This window comes from Nothoprocta perdicaria, unplaced genomic scaffold (genome assembly GCF_003342845.1).
Source record: "Nothoprocta perdicaria isolate Ctin4 unplaced genomic scaffold, notPer1 scaffold_320, whole genome shotgun sequence".
Classification (NCBI taxonomy): Eukaryota; Metazoa; Chordata; class Aves; order Tinamiformes; family Tinamidae; genus Nothoprocta; species Nothoprocta perdicaria.
The window spans coordinates 706187-717261 of record NW_020455556.1 but is presented as its reverse complement, the minus strand read 5'-3'; positions in this window follow the sequence as shown (position 1 = coordinate 717261).

The window sequence follows — 11075 nt, the reverse complement described above, 5'->3', positions numbered from 1 at the left end:
TTACAATTTGCCTATTTTTAATGAATCATGTAAGAGCATAAGTTGGTCTTACATAAAATTTTAGAGAATTTAGAACAATCAACAGTGGATTCATGAGCCTTACCAACCTCACAGTTTTCTTCATTTTTGAATTTACCATTTCTTTGCGTCATGTCTATGCTCAGATCTATGTCATTCTATCTCCATTTAGAGCTTCTTAAAGGTTGTGGAACATTAAATAAAATAAAGTTACACCATAAATAGTGCTTACTATACCTAATAGCTTTCAGCAAAGTTTGCTTTTCTAAAGGTTATGATATAGGATTTAAAAGAAAGAAAGATTCATAGTAAAAATTCTTAGTTTCAAGTTAGTGTAATATAGTAAGAGTTTTCCTGTTACGTGCAAGGAAGCTTGTGYTGCTAGCTCTTCATACTGAAGTCTATTAGAGTTTTAACATTTCTTAGATGATAAGCTTCAAGACATTAATTCAGAAACAGAATTAGTATGGAAATGAGTCTTAATTAAGAGACATTACTTAGGTATCCCCAACAGACACTAAACAGACATGTGAACTGTTATGCTAAATATCATGGAAGAAATGTAGAATCATTATGCCTCATCACTATGTTTTTGAGGTATCAAAAAAACAGTCAATATGTTTGGCATGGTTGTTATTTATTTCTTTTCCTGCCTTTTGAGGCTTTTCTTCCTCCATTGCCTTCATGAATAGAAGGAAGCTCTAAAGGAGACAACTATTTCAGGCAACTGTTATATAAAAGAAACCTGGCAGCAGTATTATGACCTCCTTTCCCAGAAGCTATATTTTAAAAGGAAATAAAAGCACATCTACACAAATAAATAAATAAATAAATAAATAAATAAATAAATAAATAAGAAGTCTAAATATAGGTTTGAATTTGTGATTTCTATGTAGCAACAATTTCAGGTATATTCCTTTCTTTATTGACTTACAGCTAGCTTTCCAAAGTTTTTTCCCAGTCCACTTCCTTCCCAGCTCTTAAAGATGGTTGCTGGAAATCCCTTTCTTTACTGTCTTGCTCCCTGTGCTATAAGAGAAGTTCAGGTTGAGGGCTACAATGGCTCCATGTGCCCACCTAAGCAAATAATTGATATCTGAAGGCTCTTGTAATTGAGCATTATTCTCGCAGTTATGCTGATAGGAAGGATTATCAGTGATGATATGGGTAATGCAATAAAGCAAGCATCTTCTAGATATGGGTAATGCAATAAAGGTAATGAAGTCCTGCATTTTATCTTACTAGAGTTACATTCACATTATATAATGTCTTCAGTACAATTGGAAGTATAAGCTGTTTAACTTACTACTTGTATATGTGAGATCACACCTACATGAGATGATACATTTCTACAAGAGAAGATTACTGCCCCCGTCCTAAAACATTTCACTAATTTGAAAAGTAGAGAAAATTCATTTTGAGATGATGATTTTAAAGCATATTTTGAAAAATGTGGTGGTTAAATATTAATGATTAAAAGAGGAGAAGGTAGTCAGACAGCTCATTGCAGGGTAGATTTTTAACAGCAAGGGATTCGTGCAGTAGTGTCATCAATCTGTTATCTACGTTCTGGGAGAAGGTGGAAAAGTGAAATTTATCTTTCTCCTTTGATATATAAGGAAGACACAGACCAACATGAGAATTAAGACTTTTCAAAACCAAGGTGTGCATCTTCTTATGTTCCCCAGAAAACACACTTATTCTCAGCCCTTCAATGCATTTTTCTCCTTTCTTTTATCTCTTGCTTTTGAATCAATGCTTAATGAAAATATTCATCCATTTTTTATTTATGTTACTTGAAAAGGATGAAAACTGGGAGAGAAATGTACTTGTTTTGAAATTGAATTATTTTAATTTCATCTCTCATATTTAAGAATATAAAGGGAAWAATTTGAGGGAATATGAAGCGAGTAGTCCAGAAAAAAAAGTGATACAGAACAAATCACATCTGATTATTTTCTTACTACAGTCCTAGAACAGTTATCAAAGTAGGAAATAGTAGTAGAGGTTCTTTCCATACCACAGCATGATAAAGAGCTAAGTCATGGGGATAAGAAAGGGATGGTTTCCATCTTCATTTGTGTAACTGCAAGGGATGGATTTACTAGGGAAGTTTTAACTCSCACGCATTTTACTTTCCAATCACTTTTTTTTTTTCTGTTCTGTTCTGATGATGGAGAACAGCTATATATTGCAACTGTAGCTGAACAATTTGTCTTTATCAGTCCTTAGAACATGTCCGTGAACCCGTCCAGAGGATATCAGGATGTGAAGTATAACTGGAATCCCACATTCTTGTTATTTGATGATTTATTTTGTCCTTAAGCTACTGAAAAAATGTTCCAATAACAAACAAAAAGAATCACCAAATAACAAGAGCAACAAATCAAACACTTTTTTTCCTTTTTTTTTTTTTTTTCCCCTAAAGAAAAGATGTTTTTTTTTTCTGGAAACTGTCATTGCACCTTTTGCTCTTGCCTGTATTGAGAGTTTAACTTCTACTTTAATAAAACTGATTTGTTCAGTACTGGAAGTCTGGGTATAGATTATGTGTACAAAATAGGCAGATTTTTTACCTAGTSCATGTGAATTTTCAGTGACATCTTATATATGATTATATTTTATATGAGTGTTTGCTGATATGGGCACACATACGACAATATCTAATTAACGTATAGAAAAAAATCCTCTTCAGAAATGATGTTAAGCTGCATTAAAGGTGTGATATATAAACCAAGAGCCAAGTTAGAAAGAAGTTGTGCCATTTAAATTGCCAAGCTAAATAAGATACAACTGAGGCTAACCTGTCCCTCCAGGCATTCATAAGCCCACACCTGGGACCTCTTGGAGCCTGACTTAGCAGCAGTTATATCTTATTTAACTTGGCCATTTAAAGGAATGACCCTTTAGCAACTTGGCTCTTAGTGAGTGTATCACACCTTTATGTGAATGACCTTCCCCCTCTCAACTTTCCCTCATTTAGTACACACTGAATGTTTTTGATCAGATCTGATTCATGTTATTTTGGCCAATTAGTATGAAAGACGAAAACAAAATCTCAGAAGGACAGGTCTGTGAACATAAAATCTAATTGGGTTGAAATGGACCTGTTCTCATTCCTTTTGCCTTAGCTCAGTGTGTGAAGCTAAGTGCCAGTGGTCTGTTTTCAGCAGCTGGTTGTGCCATCCTAGTGGAAACTCTCCTCAGCGTCAGATAGCTGAGCCTTCTGTGCCTTTATGACAGGCTCACACATCATGTTATAGGACATTTCCTAGGCTTTGGGAGCAGATTTGAATTGGATGCAAKTAGGAAGGGTCTGGAAAAGGCTGGCTGTGCCTAACTGAAGACTTCTGCTGTCGTGTCACAGCTTGTATGGGGCACAGCTGGATGGTGCTGTGAATGGGGCAAAGAGGCTCAGGTCTTCTGGCAATACATTCTTGAAAGAGACTTATCTCTTTCATCTTCTCTTGAAAAGGTATCAGCGGTAGCTACCAAAGGAGAACAAAGAAAAAAGCAGTTAAAAAAAAAAGAGGAATTTGTTCTAATGTGAAATTACCATTGCTCTAGAGGGCATGGGAAACTGAGCTTCTTCAGAACACAGATCATGGAAATTCAAAGGCACTCCTAGAGAGATTCCTGCTGCTTGAGTCAGCAAAGTCTCCAAATCATCAGCACAGGACAATCCAGAAACATTATTGTGCTGCAATCTTTGTAGATTATTACCTATGTTAATTAAATGCTCAGAAGTTATAGTAATGACAGCAGTATAAAGGCTTAGTCAGATTAGATAGATAGAAATCAAAATGACTTCCCTCAGGTGCATATTCCATCACATATGTAGTGTCATGCCATCTAGCAACCTGGCATGAAATTCTAGGGTATATAATACCTCCATACGACATTGGATTCAAGGACATTTAGGAATGGAGTCCAAAAAGAGCCCCCAAGAGCAGTGGGAGATAAAGGTGGATTCATTGCTGAGAAGGTGATTGTCACACATCTTGCTAGTAGTGGCTAAGCGACACATGCTGTGCACAGCTTCCTTTCCACTGCTCTACATCTAGCCCTGCAATCACATTAATTTGCATATGAGTTGCTGGGAAAAGAAATATACGATAAGATTAGCTAGAAAGAAATTGCAGTATAGTATAAAATGAAGTGGCCATTTTTATTTGTGTCTTCTATAAGCCTCTCATACTAATTTAGGGTTTGTTGACCTGTAACTTTCCTATCTTGCAAATTTCTGTGGACCTGTGGATCTCAGGAGTTGTCAGTATTAAGTGTATATTCTGTAATTTGCAGAAATATTTTATCACTCTTTTCATCTAGTAAGTTTATAATTGCTAAACAGAGTTCTAAATTTATTTAAATTACTGAGCTATGTAATAGAAAAAAATAATTAATAACATTCTTGCATTAATTCACCTCTAATTTTATCTTCTTTTCTTTTCTTCCCTGAAAACAAATAATTATTTTATTGTTTGAAAAGTTACAGGAATTCAGGACTGGAAAAACCCATGTGAGTCATTAGAACATTTGTCTTACTCTATAAAATAGATGTTTTGTGATGCTATTACAGAACACAAGCCCCACGTGCCAGTGTACATTATTATACATGTGATTCATSACAGGGAGTGTGCAGAAGAGATGAGAATACTACCAGTAACATAAGTCCCTATAATAAAGGAAATTTATTTAATCAAACTACCAAAGAATCTTAGCAGCTGTCACCAGTGCTGGGAACAGGGTGGGAGAAAAAGTCTGCAGTTCCTTTCAATTTCACCTGGAGGTGGAAAAGAAACACACAGCAGTCTCCAAATCTCGTGGCAAATATAAGCATAGATGTTACTTGAAATTAATTGATTCTACATTTCTAAGTTTCTCTGAAATGTTATTATGTTACAATAAATTTGCTCAACAGCACATATCTTGYCTCCTTCAACCAATATATGAATTCATCCCATACTCTAAATCAACAAATTCATTTTTAGGCAGTCACTGTATGCCAATTAGTCTTCAAAAATATAGTGTTTGTGTTTTTCCACATCAATTTAGTGGAGCTAGCTATATTACGTATGAGCTAGAGTTGGGTCTGTTTATCCGTGAAACTGCAAATGAGAGTACAGATGATCAAGCTTGCCTAAAGATGAAGRTATTCTTTATTGGAATCCTTCACTGAAGCCACAACACTAGAAGTGTGACACTGGAGCCTTTTCTGCTATAAGAGACTGGCAGGTAAAATAGAGAATTCTGTGAAACAAGCTTTGTTGTAGGATGGAATAAAAGAATATTTATAAGAGTAGAAGAACTACACAAAATCCAACTGACTGAAATAGCAGGGAATACAGTAAAAACAGTGTTTGGGAAAAGTACAAAGAAATTTGTGCTAATATGGCCTTTCTTTCTGAGACTGGCCAAGAAATGTATGTGCCTTTTAATGCAGAATACAGTTTTCTACCTTTGAAATGCTGTAAATTTGAAGATGGCTTTAACAACTCTTTGTGAGCAAGGAAAGTYGTATGGGAACACTCATTGGGTACACACTGCAAGAAAATAAGACACTTGGAGAAAGGGCAAGTGAGGAATGACTGATGTTGGCAGGATCTCTCTTCATAATAGCTTTGACTAAGGTTGACAGATGGAAAATTTGAGCACATCATAGAGTGCTAATCACACTTGTGATGGAAGTGGGAGAGGCCTGGGCATCTGTGACCACACGACAGATGCACRTCCCACTGGTCAGTTCTTTCAGAGGGCTTCTCCTTCCAACCTTCAGTACCAAGCTGCTGTTTTAAGGACAGAGTAAAATCCATAAACCTAGGCTTCAACCTTAAAATAGAAGTGTTTAAGTGCACAGATAGGCAATTAGGACCTCCTCACTTCATTTTGGAGAAGAAGAGTATTAACAATGTGAATACGACCTGTAATGTGCTGTGTGCATGATCTGAGAACTGGCCCAACCTCTTTAGTACTATGTGCTGGCCCTATTTCCAGTGAAGCTAAATAAAGTRTTATCCAGTGCTGTCTCCTCCAAGGAGAGCAGGGAGGCCCTTTCCTAGTGCAATGAAGATAGACGTGCAAAAGGACTTTCTGCATTTCAAGGCAGCCCAAAGGCATTTTTGTCCCAAGCAATCACCACACTGTCCAAACGTGTATCCAGGAAGCCAAGAGTATTCTGAGTATTTGTTTCTATGTGTCAGAGTTGGACTGATGATTTTATTAAGGCAGGCAAATAAAATTCCTTAAATAGAAAAGAATAATTTGACAATATGCCATAGGTATGCTTTGCATCTATGTTGTTCAGAGCTAAAAATTAAACCAAGATCTAATTTTAAACTCCACCTTAATATCTTTTATCTATCTGATGTCAGTTTTCAAGAAAAAGCTGTACAAAGAAGAATATTTTTCACACATTCCACAGTAGATGGTATTTCTGATCTTCTGTTCTTCATTTCTGTTTTTTTTTTTTAATTTTATTTTTATTTTGGCATGCTATGCCAGAATGCAATGAAACTGTCTCCTCTTAGAAACTGATTATAGAAAAAATAATTCTTGAGCATAGCTCTCCCACTCCCGTGATGTGTCAGGTTAAATGTGAATTTGTCACTTTTCTTTATAAATTTTCAGAAGTTTAACTTTAGGATATAAAGTGAAAAACTGCAGAGGCAAACCACCTTAGTCTAGGAGAAGGAAAAACAAATGCAGCAGGATGGTAATTATTTTTTCAGTTAAAATATTATATGCCAGATCTCAGATGACCTATGAGTTTAAATCCACAATTCTTCAAGTTTTTAAGATTATTAGGCTTATTTAGTCTGATAGCATAGGATGTRATATGCAGTCCACTCTTTAATTTTTGAAACCACAATTTCTTATTGTGCTGAAAAGAAAATGAACAATKCTTAGTTTTTTTTACAATACTTTGAGAAATTGAGTAACTACTATCATCCAGGTAAATAGATCAAGGGAATGATTTAAATAAAAATAAACTACAGTGAAAGATTTCAATTCTTGATGTCAGGATAGCCAAAAATTGGAATTCTCGCGTTATAGACATCTCGGTGGAACCTTCCTCTAGACAAAAGAAAGATACTTTTGTTAAAAGTAAGATCAGTGTGAGTTCAATATCTAAGGTAGAAATGAAATGGAACATCAGTTTTTACAGGCTAGAATCTAATGAGAGTTTTATAAAAAGAAGATAGAACATTTTAGATGTGCTTAGGTTGCTTTCTGAAATTTACCCTAGGAATATATTGACTGCATTTGCAACAACCATATTGCACATATTTACAATGACATAGTAACAAGGGAAAAAACATAATTCAACTATTTTGACAAGTCAGTCACTATGAAATCTAGATCTATAAGTACTGTGAAACAGTACATGACATAAAACTATTTAAAATATATCTCATCTTTTTTTATGACTCAAATTAACCAACCAAATTAATGTCAGGAGGAAAAGACAGAGCTTGTACTGAAGCCAGTAAATAAAAATTGCGACTGATAGTAGAGGAAAATTAACTCAAATGTTTGTTTAAAAGAATTGAATTAGGCAAATTTTATATGTGTCAGGGGTTAAGACTGAAGGGGGGAAATAAATTATTTTCTTCTTAGTCTTTGCAGTGTCTCTTAGTTGCTCATTCAAAGTGCATATCTTTTAGCTGAACTCCTGTCTCTTATCTGCTGTCTCTTTTCTGATAAGAAAAGTCATTTTTATCTTTGGAGTAGTAAAGATGAGACTCCCCAGTAAAAGTGTATGACACACCCTATTTGATTTCACTCACGTGTTCTTAACTCTCATTAAAGACAGAAGGGTTGTTTGAGTTCGTGTTCTGATGGGAAATATTGGAGCTGTTACCTTAGTCAACTAGTTTAGTGGCTGCCTTRTAGGAGAATGTTTTCAGAAAGAAAAGTTATGTGGAAGGAAACTGAAAAAATATTCCTACTTCTCCAGCTCTTGCTGTTAATAATAAAATATATAAAACAAACAAATGAAAAAAAACTCCTAAACCTCAGAAATTCCGAAAACCTTTTTTTTTTTTCCTACAAAAAATGAAACTCTTCCTGTTCCTTATTCCTGTTCTTGTTCCTTAAATGTGTCAGCCTTATTTCAAAGGTCTCTTGATTGGGAGTGCTGCAATTCCCATATCGGTGCTTCTTTCTTAAGCACTTTTCTGCTTCTTTCTATTCTTGTTCTTGCTCCAGTCAATATTTAATATGGTTGCTCATCTTTTACCAACTTCCTTCTTCCTATATCTGTCTTCTTTCTTCTTTCCCTATGATGTCCTCTGTGCATATACCTCCTGATGCACTCGTGTATACTCCTGGAGTTGATAAAACCTTTTTTGGTGTCTCTCCGCTGGAGATTTGTGTGCAGCAGGACAGAGGAGCGTTCCTGTGAGCAGCCTGAACCTCTCTGGCTGTGCCTATACTTATTTGTTGGTTAATGTGGCCTCACCTACCAAATGTCTGGCAYACTACTGGTATATACTGTGGTGCCTTTCTGGACACAGAGTGGACTTTCTGGAGAGACTAGTGCATATGGTGTTGGTGATAGTACATGCTCAGACAAATCTCAGCATGATGCAGAGGTATCTTTATACATTCAGAAGGAAGTTTAGCATATCCTGTTAAAAAAAAAAAAAAAAGAAAAAGAAATTGACCCATGTCTACATTGCTGTGGTCTATCTACAGCTCTGGAGATTTGCATTGTGGAAACAGGTGAACAGTGTAGATGAACTACATCAGATATGATCCACTTCTCATATGTGCTCCCTGACCACCTCTTTGCTCAGCAGCCTCGGCTTGCACGCTTAGGGTAATTCACACTGGCAAACTGGAGCGTGCAAGGAGCTGAAGTGTCAGGACTGAATTCTTCCCAGGCAGCTCCAGCGGCAGCTCCAGCGGCAGAGGATGGTGTCTCTTGTCTGTTATTTACCTTGCAAGCTTGTGTTACTGTATTAACTGTTGATAGCAAATATTCTTYGAAGAGGATAAAATCCTCTCCTCTCTATTCAATATGTATATTAAAAATCAAAAGCAAACCCCACATATTATGCTGGTTCAATTCAGTTATTTTGATGGGGATCTGGAAGTAGTCCACTACAGAATGCTCTGTACTATCCCCAAGGTATCTAAATACTATTCTCTGTATTGGATCCAGTATATTGGATATTTATATCAACCTTCATCTGAAAAACAGGAATGTAAGCAGTTGTATCACCTCCAGGGAAAGTCATTGAGCTATCTGTTTGAAGGACAGGACATTTGCTTTTGAGAATGGGCAGCCCCTCAAGGATATGACACAGTGGCAGTCAGTCGAGTGCAGAACTGTAAAGGGCAGGTTGTGACACAGCCTGTGTGCAGTGGATGATGAGCTACACTGAGCACAAGCGGAAYAATAGTAATAAAAAAAAAAAGATAAGCTTTCTTTAGGGAATTGGGAAATGTGTTTTAAATCTCTTTAGATAGAAGAGGAAGTTGAACTCTGCCATCCTGCATCATGGGTGAATTGGCTAATGTACACGAAGAAGGAAAGGACAAGATGTGTCATTAGCAACAGATGCATTAAAAAAAAAAAATCAGAAATCACGTGTTCCTCCAGGACATGGCTAAGGACTGCTCGGGAAATGACCATTAAATGACTCCTATGGAGATGCAGATGGAGAAACAGCTTATTCCTAGGGCTTGACTGAGATTTGGAGTAAACTTTTTTCTGACCTGAATAGTATTATAAAGGAAGCACTTTTGGAGTTTTCACACACACGTTACTTGAAAGGACTGAGGTAAAAATTTAGGTGACCCTGGAGCTCAGGGAATTTTGTTGAATAGTTTTGCATTAATTACAAACTTTGTTTTACATTTAAATGGAAAAGATGCCATTTATAAGTTTATAGATCTGACTAAGTAGTCTCACTGCACCAATCATCCTCTTCTTACACTGTCAGGATAGCCTTTTTTTGTCATGTGGACCATGTAGAGTTGCCCCCATATTCCCCTACACATGTGAGTGCAGGCTTTGAAACAGCATGCCTGAAGGCAGCTCACCACCTCTGAACCTGTCTCTGTAGTCCCCCGCAGTTAAACACAAATGACTCATGCAATACAACCAGCCTTCATAACATACTATAAAGYAGACATTCTCCTCCTTTGAAAACTTAATCCCAGTTATTACTTTCACTCCCTTCAGTAGTCATTAGCTTTCTAATCATTAAAAAAAAAAAGTGTTTGAGCTTCAGTTTAAATGTTTCCAAGTTCAAATTGTTAAAAATAAAGAACATTATTACATCAAAGATATCCTCCACACTTGAGAGGACCGTGTTCCTTTTTTTGTATAAATGAAGGCTCTGTTCGACAGAGGTGGAAACTGTTTGAACTGAAGTGCGTTTACTCTGTTAAAGCTTAATTTATCATTAACAGTATGAGTCAGAGCTGCCATAGGTCTACAAGGAAATAATAGTGGAAAATATAAGGTCCTTACCCTTAATTCCTTGATCCCACTTAAACCAAACGGGTTTGAGTTGTGAAGGAAAGCAAACAAACAAAACAAAACTCCCTAGACAGTGTGTTTGCGTGCTTATGGCTACATCTTTACAAGCAAATAAGCCAGGATCAGGCACAAGTTTGAGGACTGTCTCAGGACTGCCTGTGCTGTTTGACTGTTTGGATGTTCCCTGGCACAGCTTTGGCTCCCACAGTCTGTCATGCTCTGACATGGTGCTAGGGCAGGGCTAATGGGGAGTGTGTGCCAGGAGGCAGCTAGTCTGAAATCTGACCATTCTGCTTGTGGGTAAAGAGAGTTTTGATACCTGTATGTAAGACATATAGTGCCACTTGACCAGTCTCTGGTTTATATATATATATTTTTTAGCATAGGCATGGCCTAAAGTTGCACCTCTGCTGGCATGTTAAGCTGTGCCTGAGCCCAGTATATTCTTGGCTGCATAAGCCTATGCAGTGGCTTACAGCCTACTTTTAGTCTGGAGAGACCAAAGCGGGGAAACCTAAGCATAAAGAGYGGAATGGGCTCATCCCCCTGCTCTRTCTTTCATCTA